Source organism: Marmota flaviventris, chromosome 8 (assembly GCF_047511675.1).
Source record: "Marmota flaviventris isolate mMarFla1 chromosome 8, mMarFla1.hap1, whole genome shotgun sequence".
NCBI lineage: Eukaryota > Metazoa > Chordata > Mammalia > Rodentia > Sciuridae > Marmota > Marmota flaviventris.
Genome location: NC_092505.1, coordinates 31,721,615 through 31,746,596, shown reverse-complemented (window position 1 = coordinate 31,746,596; position 24,982 = coordinate 31,721,615).

The following is a 24,982-nucleotide window of genomic DNA, read 5'->3' as shown; positions in this document are numbered from 1 at the left end:
TGATTCAAATGTATTACTAACAAGAATTAATTTATAATGAAACTTTGGAAAACAATGTTTAGTGACACTCTCTTAGAATCAAGACTTTTGTGTACAAACTGTAAGAAAAGATCAACTGTTTTATTATAATTCTTATTTGATTTTATTCTAAAGCTAACCTGGGCATGGTGGCAAACCCCTATAATCCCAGCTACTTGGAAAGCTGGAGGGGAAGATCACAAGTTCAAGGCCAGGCTGGGCAACTTAACCAGACCTTGCCTGAAAATAAACAAACAAACAAACAAATAAATAAGAAAAACTGGGGGTGGATAGCTCAGTGGTAGAGTGCTTGACTAGCCTATATAAGGTCCTGAATTCTATCCCCAGTTCCATAAAAACAACAAACAAATCACATGTGTGCTGTTCCTTTGAATAAAAAAAATAAGAATTTTAATAATTGTGTGCTACAGTTATCACTAGGAATAGATCTCCTTCTTTTAGATCTTCTACTTGCTATATGCTACAAGTTGAGTTGTTTATGGACCCCTTGTCTACTAATACTACAAATGAACAACAGGGCCATTGGGTCTCCCAGTTCAGCAGAGGATGGCAGTCTTCAAGGGCCAGAACTGGGTTGGGCTTCTCAAAAGATGGGTATCTCCCATTCATTCTTAGTCACCATGGCATTAAAGAAGCTACATCTAAAATCATTAAGCAAGAGCAATACACTTGTACCTGGGCTTTAAATACAAAATGATATCTGAGGACTCAAAAGTTGTGTCATATTTTTTACTGACATTATCTTTCTTCCTGACCATTAGGTCAACAATTCTTAAATTTTTATTTCTTTACTTATAAGGAAAAATTCACACATGGATTTCAATGGCAGTGAGCCAAACTGAAGTCTAGGACAGAGGGGCACACTAATAGCCTGAAGGTCCTACTAATATAATAGATTTCTTATTACTATCTCTAGAACTTTATCAATATTGTGAATGAATTCATCATTTTGTAGTAGATGCCTTTCAGAGTTTTTCACCAGTATCCTGGTATAACCACAAAATTATTACCACCAATGCTTATTATTATTCATCCACATTAATTTCAGAGTGGTCCGTTTTTAAATATTGATATTATTTATTGAGTACTTACCATACGTTAGCATTTGGCTGATAATTTTTTTTAATATTTATTTTTTAGTTATAGGTGGAAACAATATCTTTATTTTATGTGGTGCTGAGGATCAAACCCAGTGCCTCATGCATGGTAGGCGAGCACTCTATCTCTGAGCCACAACCCCAGCCCCTGAATAAATTTATACATATTCTCATTTACATATCATACAAATTGTATATTATCTCCATCCAGTATTCCAGGTTGACTGTTTCTTTCCTTTCTTTTTATATATATACATAAATCCATAAATGATATAGATACCTAAATCTTCTGTCACACATGGAGGCAGTCCTCTATTTAAAAGTAGACAATTCATGCTAAGCATATTCTTCTATTGTTCCCCATTTAGCTAAAATCTCCTGAAATTTAAGTCTGTAAAAAAGAAAATTCGGGGCTGGGGTTGTGGCTCAGTGGTAGAGCACTCGCCTCACACTTGCAAGACCCTGAGTTCGATCTTCAGCACCACATAAAAAAATAAACAAGTGAAATAAAGGTGTTGTATCCAACTACAACTAAAAAAAATAAATATTTAAAAAAATGTTAAAATTCATAGGATTGTTCTGTTCACATTTAATTTGTTGTGTTTGTTTTTGATTGATTTATTTATTATGTTGTTTTTAGATATACATAACAGCATGGTGTATTTTGATGTACTATACATACATGGAGGGCAACCTATTACTATTTTGATCCTGTTCCTGTGGTTGAATATGATATAGAGTTACACTGGTTGTGTATTCATACATGAGCGTAAGAGAGTTATGTCTGATTCATTCTACTATTTTTCCTATCCCCATTCCCCCTCCCTTCCCTTCCTTCCCCTTTTTCTATTCCAGTGAACTTCTATACTTACTCTCCCTACCCTCCCTTATTATGGGTTAGCATCAACATATCAGAGAGAACATTTGACCTTTGGTTTTTTGGGACCAGCTTATTTTACTTAGAATGATATTCTCCAGTTCTATCCATTTACTGGCAGATGCCATAATTTCATTATTCTTTAAAGCTGAGTAACATTCTTGTGTATATATACCACATTTTCTTCATCCATTCATGTGTTGAAGGGCACCATGTCACTTATGAAGTCCTCCATTGTAGCAATATCATATTGTTTTCTAATCTCCTAGGGACTAGATTATTAGCTATTATGAGGCAAATGATACCATGCATAATCCTTGTTTAAAAGCTTGAAACTTTTCCAGTTTTTTAGCTTGGCAATTTAAAAAGATGACAAATGCTTATCCTTCTAGCTTATCTCCATCCAATATTCCAAGTTGACTGTTTCCTTCCTTTCATTTTATATTTTTTAATGTCTTTCTCTCTTTTCTTTCTGTTCCTTCTTCCTTTCTTCCTGTCATCCTTTCTCGTACTTAGCATTCATGCCAAAGCATTTTGTTCAGTGGTCCATCCATTGATATGCTTAATATTTAATGTTTATAATGGTTTGGATGTGAGGTGTCCCCTCTAAAGCTCATATGTGAGACAATGCAAGGAAATTTAGAAATGAAATGATTGGGTTATGAGGGTCTTAACCTAATCAGTGCATTAATCTTCTGGTCAGGATTAACTGGGTGGCAACTGTAAGTAGGCAGGGAGGGTGTGGCTGGAGGAAGAGGGCATGATTTTAGGGTTTATATTTAGTCCCTGGTGAGCAGAGCTCTTTCTTCCTGTTCATTATCATGCCCTGAGTTACTTTCCTGCACACTCTTCTGCCATGATGTTCTGCGTCACCTTAGGCCCATAGCAATGGAGTCAGCTATCTATGGACTCAGACCACTGAAACAATGAGTGTCAAATAAACTTTCCTCTTTTAAAATTGTTATCAAATCTTTTTGGTCACCATCGTGAAAAGGCTGACTAAAACAATATATATTCCTTTTACTCTTAAGACTCAATTGGTTGCTAGTTGCTGTTCTCTCAGTATTTCAAAGTTAAAAGTAATTTAGAAGCTTTAGATAAAAACTTTAAAGACAAAACAACTTTGGGGATCAGTTGACTGTTTTCACATCTTCTGTTTATAACATAATACATATAGTTTTACATCTGCTCACATCAGACTCTTCTTTCATGCTGCATCTCATGTTGGAATCCTCTTTATAGAATCCCCCAACTAAATATCTTCATGCTTAGTATGCTCATAATTTTTCAGTTTGAAGATTGTGTGGCTATATAGAACATTTAAAAAAAATTCCTTCTCCATGCCTATTCCTCTGGCTTTATCATACATCTTGCTTTTTATTGTCCACACGTTTCATTGCTTCTGCCTTTACATGTGCCGTTCCCCCATCTACACTGATTTCTTTTCCTTTTATTTCATGTGGTTAATAGCTACTCACCTTTTGCACTTCTATTCTCCCTGACTGCATGGTATTCAGATGGATGCTTTTTAAATGAGTTGCCATGTCACTTATGAAGTCCTCCATTGTAGCAATATCATATTGTTTTCTAATCTCCTAGGGACTAGAGTTGTGACTCATTATTAGAACATTTTTCTTAGCATGCATGAAATTCTGGATTTTATCCTTAGCACAACTCCACAAATAAAGAAAGAATGTAAACTCCTAGAGAACAAGATGCTTAATGAATGTTTGTTTTTGGATGAATATATATATATATATATATATATATATATATATATATATATATATACATATATATAAATATAAATATATATTCATATATATATATAAATATATATATATATATTTTTCTAATAATCTATCAATCAGCAAATCCACATTCAGTTCCCACTTTTGCTTATTCCTGAAAACTGAGAAAGGTTTCTAGAGGCCTAAGGTTGAAAAGAGCCCTAGGCTTTTTATGAACTTGAGAACAATTGTGAAGAAAATCATCTTCTACAGGGGCTCTACATAGATATATAAAGTCTTCTCCAGTATATTAAGATCCAAAGATGCAGCTGATATATGGTTTTATCCTCATACAAAGTTATATATTTGGTGTTCTGTTTTCAGTTATCTCTTAACTTTTTCTTCTTAGAATCCCTTATCTCTGTGAATATAAGTTCCTGATTCTGTCCTCAGTATATAAAACATACTAACTTTTAACCTCTCATAATGAATCTATGATGAAGGTTCTATAATTATAATTAATCTCCAGATGAGAGAACAGAGTAGTACTTGAAAGTCACCTGATGATACTTGGTAGAGCCAGGGTTTTAACCCATTCACTTAATTCCAGAGCAGTTTCCTTATTTATTAAATTATATGTCCTTCTACATGGTCATTTCCAAACCAATGAACTATACTGAGCCTTCTAGATTTCAAATTTTCCAGGAAAAAAAATATAACTTAAAAATTTTCAACTACCCATGCTAAAATATAATAAAAGTACAATGAGTTTTATCATAACAAAGAGGATAGAGGAATAAGATAGAATTTACATTTAGGATCGGACCCACTGTTTGAATAATCTAGTTGATAACCAAATGCCAGTTCTACCTAGGTATGTCCTCTCCTTCCCAGGCTATTGGGCCCAGCCCTATCTGTAAGTTTGGGTCATGAATAAATCAACACTTAGGGTAGGATAGTTTGCTTTGTCATTTATTAAAAAATCCATTTACAAACTGGATCAATAGACCATTTTCAGGATAAGGAAGTGAATGGATGAATGAGTAGCATTTTTACTTCTGTTCTATTTTAAACTTTCTATTAACATATATACCGTTTCCTCCTATATCTCTTCCTGGTTCCCCCTACACATGAAATACCACTGTGGCCTGTATGACTGAATAAGACTATTGCTGAATAGGCACAGTAAAGTTAAACAGGAAAAGGTATATCTCAGTTTTTGACAGTGTTTAGTTTAAATGGATTTGCCAGGACTTTTTTTTTTAATTTAGAAAAAAAAAATACTTTTCATTAGTAAATATTACATTTTATTATTTTATGAAAATGTGATAATACATGATGAAGCAGCTTCATCATCCTTACCTATTGTAAAATAAAGTTGTTGTGCTATTATTCCAAACTGTAATCAAACAATTCACTCAGGAACATTAGTTGTTTTTAAAAATGTCTACATGACCTCCTTGTTTTGAATGTGGTCTCCTTTTTGTATTACCTTATATCACATTTCATACTACTTTGTCCCATGAATTAAGGCATAATTTGAAAAGATACAAATGGTTTGAATTCAAAAGTTTTTGACATACAGGAGTTTCATAGCAGAAATAAAATAAATGTTTTATTTATTTGTTTATGTTTTGTACTTTGGATGTAATAACTTAAGAGAATTGCTTATCTCATCTGCTAGGCCGATTATATCACAGTTTGCCATCATTTTTTAAAATACTATTTTGAAAAGTAAAAGGCTACAAAAGAAGATGATTGTGAAGGGCTAGCATTCATAATATACCAAGCATCAGAATTCCGAATCCTGACCATCTTCCCTTTTGAGATTAAAAAATAAACTTAAGTTCAACATTTTATTTGAAAATGAAATTTGTCTATAATCCTTTGGCATGATTCACTTGAGATAATGTATAAAGATGAACCATCAAGTTTTGTTCATTATTTAGCTCATATTGTACACATAAGCAGCTACACTTTCTCCTAACTATATTCACTAAAAATTTGATTCACTCTAATATCTTGGAACACATATTTTCTATATAATGTGATTTTTTTCATACTTATTTATATTGTCCTTTAGAACAGGTTACTCAGTGGCAGAATTTGGGGCAGATCATTTTGGCTTCTAGGTTACATTAATATTGTCTGAGTATAGGACTTGCTATAAAATTAAAACTGTCATGTTTTGTAGATATCATAATTTCCTGCACTGTATTTTATCACTTTTTTAACTGTATTAAATGTGCTGTTTTGTGAAGACATAAGACTGTAGTGAACAATTCTTGAGGTTGATGGAAACATTCTGGTACTATATGATTCTTAGTTTAAATTATTTATAAAGCTACTAAGAATTTATTTAGAGCAGAGGTAATTGATTTAATAGAGTAGCCTGTTAAAAATCAAGTGTTATCATTTGTAAACCTCGGGCAAAGTTTCACATTAGCAGAATTCCATGCCTTTAGGGGGACAACATTACCTCTAACAGCATTACAGTATAAATGAGGTGCATGTAAGCTACTTTCTGCCAGGGAAATAGATCCTGTGTCTGATTATTAATTTTATTAATGTCACTTTTGTATACCCCAATTATAAATGACCTTTCATTTAGGGATTAATTATCTTATACTTTGGCATTTTTGTGTTTGTTTCTGTTTTCCTCTGCTACTACTAAATGTTGATGGCTGCCTGCTTTGGTTCAATATTCTTGTAAGAATGTGACAGAGAACAGCTTAGTACAAAGCTAAATGACATATTAGTATCCTGATGAGAATAAGCAGTATATTGGCTAAGGACTAGGGAACAACAGGATTCTTTGAGATTTCTGCCTTTTAGAATATATGAATCATAGTGAAACAGGGACATCTGGTGTAGGATAAGGATGCAAAACTTTGAGCAGAAACAAGAAAGACGAGGTGCCTTAAAATTATGTTCTTATTTACTTAAGTTTGGGCTTATCATGCACATAAATTTTATTCTTTTCCCCAAATTATATAGGATTCAATATTCTTGTAAGAAATTATAAACTATTTTTGAATAAAGTATATAAAGTGCATAAAAATGTGATAGAAAAATTGATAAAAGATTTAATAATTGTGGAAGACATGATAGTTTTATAGGATACTCACTGAATGACATCTTTAATTTTTCTCTAGGTTTGGAAGTTATCATAGCAAAATATGTGGGATAAACATCCAAAACATAAACACACACTTAGAATGAAAATTAACTGCAGTTAGCAATACAAATGATTACTCAGGAATACTAAAAGTAAATCTAAATCATGTGCATAGGAAATGCTTAAAAAAAAAAAAAACCTGTTTACTACTTGGACCTTTCAATGTAATGTTTTCCTCCTAGTTCTTGCTGTATCTTCTGATATCACTTAGTAAGCCAAGTTTATGCTATTAATTATGCAATATTCTGCCATTAGCATTTCATGCATTGATGTGATTTAATATAAAAAAATACTGAAAAAAATATATATAAAAAGTTGTATTTTTTGCTCCTAAATGAAAAATATGCTTAAATTTGGGAATCCTTTGAGAATTTATAATTTAAAATAAATGTCATAATTGCTTAAGTTGCCCTATGTCATTTCCAAGTAAGTTTCTGTAATTACTAACATTTGGAACTTGAAAGAATTGTTTAATCATGATTTTGTAACAATATGTTAGACCTGAAATAACTTTATTTAACATATCTGTGCTGAGAAAAGCCTAAAGTATTATGAAAATCAATTATTAAGTAATTTTATTCCTATTATATTTTCCCTAAATTTCCATGCTTCAGAACAGAGATGAGCAAGGGACTCTGAGATTCATACAGTTGTCTGACTGATAAAAAAAATCAGATTTGTACACATCACACTTTAAAATAATTTTAGATTTCATAGTCACTAAGATTTAGAACACACCTCAGAATTTATAATGTTTAATTTCCAGACTAAATGCCCTTCTTCATTACAATATCTTTTCTAACCCTTTAATCTTTGTAAGAGTAAATACACATTAATAAAGCTTCCTAATTGTAAGTTCTGAATTTCATCTTTCTCTGTGAAGTGACTTTCCGTTTATGACCACCTGTGCTGTTTCATATAGAGAAGACTTTGAAAACACCATTTCTGAGCCTAATTTTCAAAAAGGAAAATATACATATGAATACAAACAATGAATATGCATTGAATCTTGAAATTATTTAGAAATGAATAAAATTCTTCTGCTTCTATTATCACAAATAAGGTAATTTATACATACAGTATATATAATTTTATATATACTATATATATATAAATATATATGTGTATATGTGTGTGTGTATTTTCACACACACACATACACACGTGCATATATAGTATTAAGAGGTATTGAATATTGGGAAGTGATTAAGTCACAGGGGCACTTCAATAAGGAAGGGGATCAAGGGTGGTTCACACCTATAATCCCGATGACTCTGGAGGCTGAGACAGGAGGAACACAAGTTCATGGATGGCCTCAGAAACTTAGTGAGATTCTATGCCTCAATTTTTTTTAAAAAATTAAATAAATAAAAGGCACTGGGGATATGGCTCAGGGGTAAGATGCTCCTGGGTCAAGTCTCCAGTACTCCTAAATAAGTAAGTAAGTAATGTTGAAAAGCTCTGCCCTTCTACCATGTGAGGCCCAGAGATGTTATCTGTGAAGAGCAGGCCCTCAACAGAACACAAACTTGGACATTCCTGCCTCCACATCTATGAGTCATTAATTTGTTTCTTTTTTTTTTCTAAATTGACCAATTTAAGATCTTTTACTATAGAAGCCTAAAAGGATTAAGATGATAAACACATTAGTGTTTAATGTCTGGAACATAATAGTCCATATTACTGTTTCCTTGAAATTTTATTTCATAAACTGGAATAGCTACCTCTTCTTAGCAATGATTTTTGAAAAAGAAATTGGAGGTATAAAAGATAGAAAGTCAAATTAACCCTCAAAATTATATTTGTAGTATCTCTATGTTGTCAAGAAAAATTATCCTTAGTGTATGAAGATGGCATGACAGCACTAGCAAAATCCCGCCATACTGCAATTGTCTGCTTGAATGACTTCTGTAGCAAGGTAGGGGGGGGGGCTTATTTTTTTCTATTCTTGTGAATTTCCAAATTAGATGGCATTTAAAGAGGATCTCTTTTCCTTTTTTTTTTTTTTTTACAGGTGAATTATTCAAATGGCAAGAAAATATGACCAAATCTGCTCTTTTGTTTAAACTTATTTGTCTCTGGAATCTAATATATTCACAGGAAGATTTCTTTGCAGAGATTTAGAGTACATTTAGTCAGCTCAATGAGAAATCCTCCTAAAATTCAGGTGCACAAAATTCAATGCTAAATGGAGCCCATTGGTACAGTTTATGTATTTTAACTGTAGCATACCTAGCAATTTTTCATTTTTAGCTCATGAAGCAAGAATTTGTATTGACTAATCCACAACATTATCTTAATTGCACAAGAATATCCTCAATATGTTCTTGATAGGAAAAAGTGTAGAATTTATACTCAATATAAAAATGATTCATATGGCAAATGCACAAATCATTTTAAAATAATAAATTATATAAAATTTATCTATTTTGCTATCATTGACAAATGTTCTTGTGTTCAAGTAATAAGTCCTTTTTCAGCCTGCATAGCTTTATGCTGAACTCTATGAAAATGTGTGACCTTGGTAAAATTCTTAGAGGACAACTCTAAGAACGTCACAGAATAACAATAAAATATGTACTGAACAAAGTGGTATGAGAAATACATTTATTCAATAACTGATGTTCACAGAAATGGATTAAGATATTACCATAAATACATGGAGAGAGAGAGAGATAGAGAGAGAGAGAGAGAGAGAGAGAGAGAGAGAGATAGAGAGAGAGAGAGAGAGAGAGAGAGAGAGAGAGAGAGCACGCGCACCGTGGATTCACCCTTGTTTTTTTCAGAAAACAAACCAAAACCTCTTAGTAATGAAATCACAGGTCGTTTGAAAAAAATAAAAACAGAAAAGCTTAGTTAAGTAGTGAAATAACAAGACAACTATGAATATTCAAGAGAAAGAATAAAATTGTGTTTTCTGGTTAATGCCAGGATAGAGAAATTGAAACTCCAGTATTAAGAAAGCTGATATAGCAACATGAGCCAGTGTTGAATACACAAGCAAAAGGTTAAAAAAAGAAAAAAAAAAAAAAAAAAAAAGTAAAACACAATGAATACGACCAGAGGTCATTGAGATCCTGTTGACATGATATGGCTAAGTGTGGAAAGAGGTTCTACTTTTGCTTATAGCAAAGCTTACCCATGCCACCTAAAATGCTTTGCTTATTTCCATGGATCTCAGTTGTATTATTCAGGAGCTGGAGGGAAAATGATAAAATTTTCTCCTGTGTTCCATTTAGTTCCCCAAATCTCCAATTGTATACATGTGCAATATTTCATAATTGAGGGAAGCTTGTCATATAATAGTGTATTTAAAATAATGAAAAGTCAAAGGAAGGAGACAATAAAAGTAGATGGCTCATTATAGAAGTTTAGGGGAACACAGATGAGAGGCAAACTTATTTAGTTGTAAGTATTTTTCTATTTATGTAAATAACAGAGGTATTTACTCTGGGTTTTAACCAGAATATATTCTGATAATCATTTCTAATTATGAATAAAACTAGCATACATTTTCTTGCCAAAAGTGATAAGTGCAAATTTAAAGATACTGTATTAAAATTGAGATCATGTTATAGTTTAGAAATGGTGTCCACCTCAAAAGCTCATATGTTAAACAGTGGAAGAAGGTTTAGAGGTGAAATGATTGGGTTATGAGAGCATTTAACTAACCTGTGCATTAATCCCCCGATAGGGATTGATTGGAAGGTAACTGTGGTCAGGTAGGTCATGGCTGGAGGAAGTGGGTCCCTGGGGTTTATATTTTCTCCTTGTTAAGTGGAGCTTTCTCAGCTTCCTGGTTCCATGTCCCCAGCATCTTTCCTCTGCCACACTCTTCCACCATGATGTTGTGCCTCACCTTAAGCCCCAAAGATTGAAGTCAGCTGTCTATGGACTAAGACCTCTGAAACTGTGAGTCCCAAAATAAATATTTCCTCCTCTAATTGTTCTTGTCAGGTCTTCTGGTCACAGCAGTGAGAAAGCTGACTAAAAGATCAGTATATTTATTTTGGGGGTAATGCCATCTCTCTTTTTCCCTATTTTTAAATATAATTGTTAGTTATTATTATAAGTGTATTGACATGCTATATATTTTAGGGAAATTTCTAAAGAATACTTAATCTATTCATTTATTCAGGATGGCATAGGAACCCATGAGTCCAGTGTAGAGCATCAAATCATTACATAAACTATATAAAAGTTATATTACAGTAAGTCTACAAAACATAATTCATGATGCCTATTAAATATAGTCATATTTTATATAGTTAGTTTGATTTGAAAGATGTTCTGGAAAAAACAGGGTTCAAATAAGAGCTATATGGAGAGTGGAAATTAATAGATAAAAGTATGCTGGGGGCTATTCCTATAGGAGTGAATATTTATAGTTCATGCAAAGGTCCTGTGCCTAGAAGAGAGAGTTTTTAGTTGGCTGGCATTTGAAAGCTACATTGAATATTGCTTTCAGAAGACCTAATAACATTACAAATGTTATCATATTTATATTGATGCTAATATTGCAAAGATGAATATTTACCAAATTTTTTATAAATTCGGTGCAATTTCACTCAATACACAAGGAACATTTTAGAAGGATGCTGAAAAATTGATTCTAAAATTAATATATAATAATAAACAACCACAAATTGATACAACTATTTTGTACAAGATATCACATTGGGTGGAAGTGGGAAGTGGAGGTCTTTACCACCAGACATTTGAAAAATATCAAAGAAGTATAGTAATTAAACTGTATGGTGTAAGCACTGGGACTATGAGCCTACTGGAACCTAAGGCAGTAGAAGGTTAAGTCATCACTATTATGAGCATGTAGCTGTATTACAAGGAGGAGTTGTGATTTGGGTACAATAATCTGATATTTGACGTTAATGGTATACACATGCTACCACCCTCAGTTCAGCATAAATTCATAGGAAAACATTTGTAGGAATATCTGTCATAACATTGTGGAATCACTTGAATTCTTTTCAAAGCCTGTGACAGGAACTTGAGTGAAGATGATTTATATGGGATGTAATCCAAGAAATCTGGAGAAAAGGAGTGGGAAGAGTGTGACAGAGAAGGGGGTAAAAGAAGTGAAGTATAATCAAACTGGGTACCTCTGAGGACAACTTAGTTAAATTGTATTGCTGCCCAAGTGAGGGTACGTGGCAACCATATTTCAGAGCTGCTCTCCAAGGTTTTCCCATGGTCATTTTTTTCAGTCCTCCAGTGTGCTAAGGGTCATTTTTGAATGCAGACTTCCACATTTTCTAACTAAGCCAACTTCTGCTTTCTCTGAAGTAGAATGCAAGAATAATTTTTTTCTTGAAATATGATGGCTCCTATTTGCAAGGAAATTTCAATTACGGGTGGCTTTATGGATGTATCATGCAGAACAAAAAGCTTATGATACCAATGTATTGAATATATCTCAGTTTTTCATCATTAATAGAATGCAGAAGCAAAATATTACAGAGATGCAATATGTTTTTCACAATTCAAAGAGGAAAACATTAAGGAATCTTGGATTAAAATATTAAATAAGAAATTACATACACCATCAGTATTTTTGGATGATTTAAATAATTAACTTTCAAGTACTATCATATATATTTATATATACATTTATATCACTTGTATATAAATTATGTGAGTCAATGAAAGTGAGTGTCAAAGTCAGGAAGAAGAATACAATTAGAAACGGAGGTTAAGGGGTAAATATTACAATAAAAGTGAACAAGATGATTATGGAAATGCCTAATAGATCAAGTATGAACATTTCAGGTTTATGGATCTCAGATTCTTGGACTTGGGATTTCTCTAGATATAGATTAGATAGTAACATTAGATAGGTTAGATACCTAGCTCAATAGATGATGAATAGATATAGCTGGATATATATGTAGATACAGATAGATATCCATCATTTACTACTATCTATATTTTTATTTCTATATCTATCACCATTTATCCATAATCTATCATTCATCCAGCTGCTTATCTTTCTTCTTCTTTAGCAACCTACATTTTTACTATAGGCTATTTCTTCCTGAATGAGTATGTTGACTTAGGATCAGATGGAACTATATAAAAATAAGAGAGGAATTCACCACTTAGATAAATTGTTTCTAAACTTTTGAAATTAAAATAAAATTAGTTTGTGAGTTCAAAGAAATACATATGGATTCAGATAATTTTTAAATAGTGGAATGGTTTTTGAGGAGAACTTAGATGGTCTATTTTTTTTTTTTTTTTTTTAAGAAAGAGAGAGAGAATCTTTTTGTAGATGGACACAATACAATGCCTTTATTTTCTTTATGTGGTGCTGAGAATCGAATCTGGGTCCCAACCGTGCTAGGCCAGCACTCTATCACTGAGCCACAATCCCAGCCCCAAGATGGTCTCTTAAAGAGTTTATAACTAGATAAAACATGTGGGTGTCAACACTAATATTAGGAACAAAAATAAAGTTCTAGTAATTAAAAATGATAATTTAAAGGCAATTTCTACTTTTAAAATATTTGTGTAAAAACTTAAATATTTAGAATTTGTGAGATAATTTCCATGTTAACAAAAATATGGAATCATATTTTTTAATATTGATACAGACTGGTGTTTGTTTAAAGTATATTTTTCTGGATATTAAATAAAGCAAAAAAAATCAGGGAATAAATGACAATATATCAATTTTGAAAATTCTATAAATAGTGAGTTAAAGTCATGGATCTGAAATTTTAGAATTATGCACAATCTTGAATGGAATCAATTGCCATTTTATTATAAAATATTTTGAAACAAAATAACAAATGGTCTTTTTATTATCAGACATTCTTCTAAATCATAAATTTCCTAATGTTACAAAAACAGAGTGGAAGTTATTGCATGCATACGGAATATACTAAACTAATTATCTTCTAAAACCAGGAAATAACTAAGGGTATTTCTGAGAATCAGTAATGAATAAGTTATGTGTATAAAATAAATATTCATAAGAGTTAAAATTATCACTGTATATTTAATCTTAAGACCAATTTAAAAAAGAAAAGCCTAAGCTAGAACTAATTCTTAAAATGATGGAAGAAATTTATAAAAATTAAAAATATAAAACATACTAAAATATTTTAGAATGTTTGTTACAATAAATATCCTGATAATTTTAACATTATCTAAGCAAACTGAAAAATAAATCATGCAAATCATTTCTAATAAAGTGAACACTTAAAACAAATATTTGTAAGATAAAGAGTAATTATGGAAATCTGTATGCTGTTAAAATCTATTTTCTTTCCTTGGCAAGACAGAATATCCACTTTAAATCATTTTAATGCTTCTCATATTTGCATAAAATATCTCTCAATGGATACAAAGAAATTGGAAACCATCATTACTACTGAATAAGAAATCTGGGAGGCTTGGAGTAAGGAAGGAATGGAAACTTAAAATTTATGCACACTTTTTGTATCATTTTAAATATTCACTCTGTTGTCCACAATCTATTGAAAATTAAATAAAATAATTAGACTGAAAATGCAAAACAAAACAAGCTTCTAGAATTCCATAATTTTGTTTTTGTTTTGTTTTGTCTCTCTTCCTCAAAAATTTGAAATAGGATAATGCAAAATACAGTCAAAACAATTGAGGTAGGGAGGCAATTGCAATGTGTGAGAGATTGTCTCTTGCCCGGAAGTACTTAGCCTATAATAAGCACTAGATATGTCTTAGATCCTATTTGCTTACATTTATGCTACACATAGGGGTTTGTGTGGTGTATTTCTTACACATGTAGTCATATTGTAGCCCTGCTGCTTAGAAACACACCCTCTGGTGGCAAGTCTGACTCTGAGTAATTATAGCATAAATCAATTTATGATCACTGTTCTAATGAGTTACTTTTCAAAAGTAAAAGAATTTTACCAAATCCTCCAGTTGTTATTTAATTTATGGCAAATATCCATTAATTATTTATACATTTTGAAGTCAATTGAAAAAAGAAACTCAGGGTGAGTTGTTTGTTTAAACTTATTGTGTGTTTGTGTGTGTGTGTATCTTTTTTTTCCAAATAAGAACATTGGAAAAATGTACTAAACTCTTTAGAAATTAAAATGTAAAACTCAAAACATATTTTTACATTCCATCAATAAATTTCTTAGAATTCCAGTGGCGAAGCAAACCTACATGTAAGTACACATTGATGTTCCTTGAGGTTATCATAGCCTAGAAGATGTTCTGTCAGGTAGTAGAGAATAAATTCTAATATTATTCAGGACAATATTTGAACTCAAGATTCTAGGAGAGGTAGCAAATAAAAAAAACATTTTGTTTATGTTTTCATCTTTTTAATTAAAAAATGAGAACCTTTATATAAGCAACCTGTGGCCAACTCTTGAGAATGTTTTAGTACCAATTAGATCTTTTGTGCTTTAAAATAAAAGCTTGTATTTTAGCATTGTATAGAATACAAAGCTCTCTTGAGTTCCAAAAGCAGTTCATTAAATATGGTGTCCTTCTAGTAAGATCCAAACGCACCTATATTTCTATAATACTCACTTTAGCTTTAAGAATTTTCTAGCCAATTTTACAACTCTCCAAAGAATATTAGGGTTTCTTTGTTTTTCACAGACCAGGAACTCCAAAATGCCTAGGGCACTATCTTTGCCATGGAATTTACTGCCATTGTTTCAGCTACTATAAAAGTCTCATAAAGATTTTCCAGTGTCTACAAATACTGAAGTGTTCTCTGGCAATTTCATATTTGGTAGACCATTGTATAATATTACATGCTGAATTATTTGATCTGGTAATGCAATAAAATAATAAATAAATAATAAGGACTACTTTGTGGAAGAGTTATACCAAAGAGAATGTAATTCCCCTCACAAGAGAATTACCGAAGCTGCACATACACAAATACCCAAAGCACACAAATGCCTTGAACCATATATATTTTTGTGAATGTGGGAACTCAAAATATACTTCAACCTCTGTAAATTCTTTTTTTTTTTTTTGGTTCCACATTTCAATTAGAGTGAGAAGAATCAGGTAGGGTCAAAGGGAGAGCAATTTAACAGATAAAATCGCTGAGAAGTTGAAGGAACTACAAATATATGAGCTAGTAATTCAGGAAGAGAAACCTATAAAACGAAAAGTAAGGTGATTGAATAGCTCCCACTGTACCTGGCAAGCTGTACTTCACAACTCCCGAAATTGGACTTTTCTAGCAGGACGTGCAATAAGGGTTTGTTCATAAGGAATTTTTGAAGAAAGATTCAGTTATTTATATAATATAAATTATTAAATATTTCAGAATTCTGTTAAAGCAAAAGTACAGGTATAGTCCATCTATAGATGGATTTAAAGAGGGAACTGGCTTTATATGAATTCATTGGAATATAATAATTATAATTATGATGAAATTGTATAATAATGATAATATAACATAATCATTAACATAATAATTATGTTTTAGTAGATTGAAGCATACTCTGTTTTTAAACATGAGGACAGAGTCTATAAAAATTAACATGAGTGAAATTTTCCCCACTTTAAGTCAACAAAAATAAAAAAATTAAAGTTTATAGGGAAATTATATTAAGAATTACATTAACTATTAATTTTACATAATAACATAAACTCAAATACAAATGAAATACTAGAGCATTGATTCTTTTTAATTTTTAAAATTTATGTTTTATAAGTAAAAAAATATTATACATGTTTGTGGGGTGCCATGTATTTTTCCAATGCATGTATACATTGAATAATATTTAACTTGGTCAATCATATCTATCTCCTCAAATGCTTACCATTTACTTATGTTGAAAACATTCAAAATCCTTTCTTCTAGCTTTTTGAAATATAAGGTACATAACTGCCATCTCCAGTCCCCCTACTTTGCCATAGCACATAGAGCTTTTTGCTGCTATCACATTTAACACCCAAGTGTGTTCACCATACCATTTAATATTGGCAGTGGCAAGGAATCTCTTAGAAAGGCCAATTATTGGTTCTCATCTCATATTTACTGAAACTGAAACTCTGGACATAGTGTCAGCCATTTGGTTTTAACAAGATAATTCTAGTACAACTCAGTTTGAAAAAACACAATTAGAGGTGAGAAATGAAATTTTAACAAATGAAGTTGTTTTGTGATAAGTCTGATGTTCTTGGGAAATAGGAAAGAATGATATTCCAATGATTATCTTCTCCATTTATTTCTTCAAAAGAGATCTATATGCTGGAACACAATTTAAGATATTCTTTGGTTCCTGATATTTTAGGAGACAGAACTATAAACATTATTTCAACAAATGAACAATTCAGACTTTCTTGATTTGCAAATAATTGGGGGGCATATTTCAGGAAAGACATTGACTACAAATATCTGGTGTATAATGAGATAATTACAATTCAATTTAACCCATGCTTTATAAATGGAATAGGTTTTCCTATTTCATTTGGAATTGTGAAATTAATGTTTATTTTTGTATTTTTATACAAGAAAATAATAGATTGGGATGAAATCATTGGTACTGCCTTTAGTCTTTCTAAGGAAGCATGTTTCAAAGAAATTAACAATTTTTTTTTTAAAGAAATCCTTTTGATATTGTTTTTGTGAAAAATGAGATGCGGCAAATGGGAAAATAGCAGTAAACTTGGAAATTGAAGATTTAAGACACAGTTTTGGTTTTATGCTAATTATTTATTAACCTGAGCTCTTGGCTTATAGATAAAATGAAGAAAGGATTTCTAGATGCTCCCTGTGATTCAAGTTGTAGGAGATTGGAATCCATCCATTAATACAGAGCTCAGTGAGATATATTTTGAAATGGTCTTCCTCAAGCTGCTTTTACTCCAGGATGCTGAACTTCTGTCTCCTTGGTTCTCTAACATTCTTCTTGCATATTTCCACAATCTCCTGTTCCTTCCTAGGCAGCTCACATAGCTTTTGCCTGTCTCCTGGTTTAATATAGCTATTTTAATTTACTTTCCTCAGACTCTCTGAAAACTTTGTTCAAAGTGTGTGTCGATTTGAAGAAAATATATAAAATGTATCCATTTAATATAATTCTGAAAATAATTCCTAAGACTTTTCTGAAGACTTTTCAAATGCAGTCTTCCACATAGCGATTAAAATTACGAGCAAGTTTTATTGCTTACAACATCTTCAGTTAATTTACATGGCTATATTTGGTTTCTGAATTAATTATATGGATGGCATTAAATTTTAAACCCATTACATTTTTATATGTAAATTTCAAATCCAAGCCTTATTTGGGCATCTCTTTATTTTTAACCATCCCATCATATATGAACAAGAATTTAAGTTACTTTAAATACTTTTGCTAAGAATGTCAGTGTTAACTGAGATATTCTTGGCAGCTCCATTTTCCTTCCAACATAGCTACTGTCAATCTTCTCTTTTGGCTGAGATTCTTTTCTAATGTAGTGCCTGACTTGAATTAGCAGGATTTTTTCTTATCTAGTTTTTATTATGACATTTTTAGTTGTACCAAAAGTTATAGAGACATGTCTTAGATAATTTTTAACTTTCTATATTTATGACACCAACAGCAATGAGTTTTAATAATCTTACATATTTAAAATAGCATGGAGAACTTTCTCATACTTATTAAAATCAGTGCTGGAAGGTTTAAAATATAGTCAATGTTGCTTCTTATTGGAACATACAATTTAGCTAACTATTGAATTATTAAATTAAGATTTCATAAGTATGAGCAGTCAATTAAGCAAGATTTATTTTTACTATTTAAAAGCTATGTAACTCAATCTCCTAAATTCAATTAGTCATGAATTGAAAAAACATGTTCATAAAAAAGCCTCTGGATTTTCAGAAGTCATAAAATTTTAGAGTAGATGAACCCTTTCTAGGTCTGCTTTATGTGTTACTTTTTTTGCTATGTAAGGCACTGGGGTCTTGAGGAGTTAAATATTTAATCTGTGTGGTACATCCTGATGTAGCAGAAACAACAGAGTCAAGTTCTTGATTTTCCTCTGGTAGTGCCTCCTAAGATTAAGTATTTCTGTGGAAGATTATTCTTGCTTTTAGAACATTGTTCTAATGTGGCTTTTCCCTTTGAGTAGGTATTTTGTATGTAAAGCTTTGCGCTAGATACTGAGAATATATACTTAATGAAATAGTGTGCCTAGAATTTATAAGGTGATTTTAAGTGTATTGCTTATTGTTGCTATATGATGTAAATCATCTTTGTATGAACACAGTAACATTTGGGGTAATGCAGTATTGCATTTTGGTCTCCTCTGATATAATTTTCAGAGCTGAAACAATTGAAAAATTTGGGGGGAACTCAGGAATTGATTTAGACCACATTGAATAAGTGGAACTTAAAGTAAAATAAAAAAATTATATAGAAATACAAATTGATATAGATGTTATATTAACTGAGTAATGTCTGAAAGCTATCTTAATGTAAAAGTTGTTTTCAAGAACATAATTGTAATGAAAAGCATAAGCTTATTATTTTGTAGTAAATGATGTGCTAATTTCAATATTTTACATAGGATATTATTAATATTGGATCAATAATATATTCAGTATGTTATGCCAGTTAGACAAGGGAAGCTAGTAATTTAATTTTAGTAAGTTGAACAATGAGATTTATACAATTTTTGTAGATGTAGGGTAATATCACTCAGTAATAGAAATTTAATTTTAAGTGTTGTGTTTTTCAAAATCTCTATGCAGAACTCTGACACATAAGAAATCTATCCAAAGTTAATGGCTTTGATTGGAGATTTGAAAGAATTGCAAGATTTGAGATTGACAATGACTAAATTTATGACAAAGCATCCCTTGTCATTTTTTTCTCTTAGTATATATAACTTGCGGTAAGCTAATTACATTTTGCTGACAAAGTGCTGTGCTAGTGAGGCCTGTGTTCTTTGCATAAGTATAATATTTCAATAATGGTTCCTTGAGGCTTTGTGAAACTTGATTTAATTATAAATGTGTTCCAGGTATGTCATTCTTTAAGGAAGCAGGAGACAAGTTCATAGTCAATTATTTATCTTTCAAATATTAAAGCATTATATATTTGCAATCTGCATATATATGGAACATGGCAGGAATACAAAATGTAATCTACTTAAAATTATGACTATTTAAAATTCTAGACATCTATGAAATGAAATTATCTTAGAAAACTTAAAAAATAGATACCTAAACACCTTCTGCATCTAAATGAGGCATGTATTATATGAATACTTTTCCTTATTATTCCATATGGACAGTATAAATTCATATGGTGCTCTAAATATATCTAACCATTTTTGAGACACTCTTAGTCATTTGAAGTGTTCAAAGGAACAAACATCACCTTCAATGCCAGAATAATGTGAAACTATATTAAATGTATGATTTAAGTAAATGCTTTCTGACAAGATGATTCTTGCATGAAAGAATTAGAAATGGAGAGTACAGGTACAATTTACATTATTTTGAAAACTGTTTTTTTTAATTAGTTAGGTACACAAATAATATTACAAAAATCTAGAACAATGTTATAGATTTGGAGAATTCTAGTTTCAATTGTCTTTAACTAGTTTGAAGTTCTACATTTTTCTTGTGAAGATGTTTACTTTCTCCAGACTTTGAAAAACTAAATATTACTTATAAAAGTAATCTATATCTGTTCACCAAAGATTGTATTGTAGAGGTAGAAGTAACATAAAATTTTCTTAAAATGTTCCTCTATTAATAATACAAAATTATGTCAGCACTTTTATTATTGCTTAAATTTATAAAGAGAACAGAAATTTTTAATTCAATTTTGATGTAAAACAATTAATTTCTTTGAAAGATTAGGTAAGATTAAATAGTTTCCTAAAGTATTTTATATTGTAATTTAAATGAAAATTTTATATATTACCAATTAGCTTAAAGTGTTAATATTTATGAAGTATAATTGTATTCTCTTTCTCTCTCTGTCTCTTTATTCACTTGTGATTTTTTCAGATTATCCCAGTGGTACGCAAAGTATTATTAGTTGGATGGCCTGACTAGTAATGTCAACAAATATGTGTGTCACATAATTGAAAATCTAATAAACCCTTTAGAAGTAAACTTTTACAAATCCAACTTAATGAAATTATTTTCACTTTATTTTAGTAGACTTGTGAAACAATTAACTAAAATGGAAAGAAAAAAAATCTATGCCATGTCATCATGAATTTTTTTGTTTTGAGCTTATACTAACCTCTACTTTCAAACACAACAAAGTACAGCTTGAGCAGCAGTAACTCAAATATCCAAAATCCAAAACACTTTAAAATGCACAATTTTCACACACTGACATGATGTTCAGTGGAAAATTCCACATCTTATATCATGTGACAAGTTACTATTAAAATGCAAGTACATGAAATGTTATATAAATTTACCTATAAGCTATGTATGTCAGATGTTTATGAAACATAAGTGAATTCTTGGTTTAGACTTTTGTCCCCTCCTGAATATATCTTATGAGGCATATGGAAATATTATAAAATCTGAAAATATCCTAAATCCAGTCCAAATCATGAGGACCAGGTAAGGGATACTCAACCTATACTGATTTGGGCAATTTCTATGCACATAAATGTGATCTACATGCATTGAGAACATGCTAACTTCATTCATGTTGATTGTCTTGGCATGAATTTGTATAAAAAGTTTCCCTGGTACAATTGTTTGGGGCTTCTTCTCAGTTTTCACTTTGCAGTCCCATTTCATTAAAATCAGAATACATGATCCTTTTCTTTAGACTCAGATTCTCAAAGCAAAACAATGGCCATAGCTCTCTAAGCTGTACTGACTGTGCTAATTTTCTTTAAAATCTGAAATACACCAGAACAACTGTACTCTATTAGGTTCAGTACTTTTCAGGCATAGTATACAACAATGGCAAGATTGTTTACAAGGAATAATTGTTTTCTGAAGACCTGGAATGCAATCACTATCTTGTCTTAAGTCTCAATCTAGACCAAGGCACTTTCTTTGAATGAAATTTGTAATCATCACACGCAGATGATACCAGGTGACATCTATGAAGTGTATGATATTAATGAAAATGTTTCTATAAAGATTTTTATATACAAATTAATGTTAATAACATGAATATTAAAGTTCTCATTGGTAGGATTAAAATCAGGAGATTACACTTCATTGATGAATGGGAAATTCTATAGAACTTTTATTAGTATTTTAAATTGTATAGTCCAGTCTTTATGTTTCTAGTTCAATCCTCTACCCCATGTCTTTTGCCCTTTTGTATAATTTAAAAAGAGTGTTATTAATATAAGGATAATATTAGGTGAACAAATCTACTCTTGTCAAAAGCCTGAACAAGACAGAAGTTCAGAAATATATTCATCATATTCACTCTATTGATACAACCAGGGATAAATAAAAATGCATTTAGAGAACAATGCATACAAGGCTAGCATATTAGACAAATAGAAGTGTTCATTGGACTCCCTATTTTCATACTTGTAATTCAGGATAATACAAAAGCTCATTGGAATTTTGTACAACATTATCCAGATTAAATTAGTACAAAATTTCATAATCACTCATCCTTTTTTCTTCTGTCTTAATAAACTCTAGCTAAGTTATTCTAAACACAATTGGGGAAATAATTTATCAACCTGAACTCATGCATCTTAGTTTATAATCTTATGGATGTTAAAGCATTCCTACTTAAATGCAAAATTTGCCTCAGCCAATCATTTGGGCAATATTTATTGAGTGCTTAGACTGTTCTGAATGAATTCTGTGCTCTTTAATTCTGTAATTTGAAGCAAAGATGAAAATTATCAAACTTGTACATATTACCATTTTCTTAATAAAAATGCAAGAATTATATGAGATTACATTAACATATATATTAGATCTTATTAGTGCATTTCAATTTGAGTAGGAAAAAATGACATATGCATCACTTCTTTTACTGATGAATATAATGCCCAAATACTCTTAAACCTTCAATTAAAAAAATCACAAGGACTGAAAGCCCAATTCTAAGTATTATGAAATATTAATGAACACATATCAATATGTTTTATGTATTTAGGCTTACAGTGACTAACTTGCAAGTTTTGAAGAAAGTATTACTTTTTTCCTGAGTCAATTAAGGGTCGATTAAGAATAAATTTTCACTGGCCTAATGAGAAAACATTAGAAATTCTAAATTAATAAAAAGTAACTTTAGAAGAGTTACAGAAGAAAGAATTAGGAATAAAGACTGATTTGAGTTTTTTCCTGATACCATGTAATCACAAGCTCTGTGGGATTTCTTTTTGTCACATATTGTATCCACGAGGATTACCTAATATGTAGAAATAAGACAAAGAAATCCAGTTGCTAACTTTTAAAATAGTAAGCTTTTTTCTGAAGCTCATATTTCATAATTCTTCTAAAGAAACTCAGGTAAGCATATGTGAAGCTGTAATTCATATTTAATAAAAAAAATCTTTCATGGAAATGTATATTCAGATTAACAGAAAAGTTATATCCCTTCAAGTGATAAAGCAATAATTTTTACTCTTAAAAAATGTGTCATAAAGTAACACTGAGGTTTTTTAATTAAACATCATTTTTACAACTCTCCACCATTTAATATGTAGCCAGGATGTTTTTAAAATTTAACATATATATCCTACATTTGAATAAAATGAAATTAGTAAAAATAATTGAAAGATCATTATGTGACTGGAAATTGACTGATACAAACAAGCAACAGGTATGCTAGGTCTAACAACAGATCAGACCCTTGTATAACAGTTTCTCACCTCCGCTGGAACATATTATTGTGTAAGAACCATAGTGAAAAATTTCATCCACCGTTTTAGTATGAAAAACTCCAGATAAAACATGTCCCTGTTTCACACTCTGAAGCTTTTACAGAGACAGAAAAGCTCATAAGCCTACTGCAGAGTACAAGTTGGAGGCATAAAGGTATTGATTTTTCTGTATAAATTCTTGATAAATGGAGAATCATCACTGGAAGGATCAACCTACTCACATTCTGGATTATATTTGTTAACCATGTTTTTACTTGTTTCCTTGGAGTTTCAAACAAGTTTGGGCAACAGTTGCCCACAGCTGAAGCCAAGTAATTAAATTTCTCCTATTGGAACTTCTTCTATGCAAAGATTTTGCAAAGTCATACTTAAAGGAGTCAAGTAACTCTGACAATCATTGCTATGAAAGTTTTTCTTTAAAGCCAAATGATATACTGCTTGAAGGAAAAGGGTGCAGACAAGTGCTGAATATCTGAGATCTAGATACCAGGCAAACAATATTTGCAGTATTCTTTTGGCACACAGTTGAGATATGTCTCCATATTGAACCAACAAGATGTGTATGAAGAATCTTGATTTCAACATTGATAAGTTCTTAGTGGGCTCTTTTTATGACCCTCTGATCATACAGTTAAGCCAGATTGTCTAAACATGAGGTGAAAGTTATTTCTAAAGAAATAGCTAGTGTGAAAGAGGGGCATATCTTTATCTAGAGCTTTCTATACTGAAACCATGGATGAAATTGTTGACTCATAAAATCATGTTTTTCAGGGAAGGTGAAAAACTGTTTCACAAGTGTCTGATCTGTTGCTTTGAAAATAATATGTATGTCAAAGTACATACGTAAATAAAAGGTTAAAGGTTAAAATCTCTGTAATAGATTCTCAGTATTTAAGAATTATAAAACAAAAGCATGTCATCAGTAATTTCACTTTCATTATCATGGTTATCAATAGGAAATACAGTAAATTTAATCAAGGTGTAGCCTACTTAACTGATTCTGCAAAGGATCATGAATATGCCACTTTTACCATCTGTCTTAAGGTGGTGATCTAGAGGAAGTCATCTCAAGGTTTGACTGAAGGAAGATCTACTTGCAGGTTCACCTGCATGCCTGTTGGTATTCAGTCTCCACAGTTCATTGGTTTGCAGGCTTTAGTTTTTTTTTTTTTTTTTTTTTTTGGCTGTTAAACCTCTGACTCCTGCAGGTTTTTGTTTTTATTTTTTGTTCTTTCATACT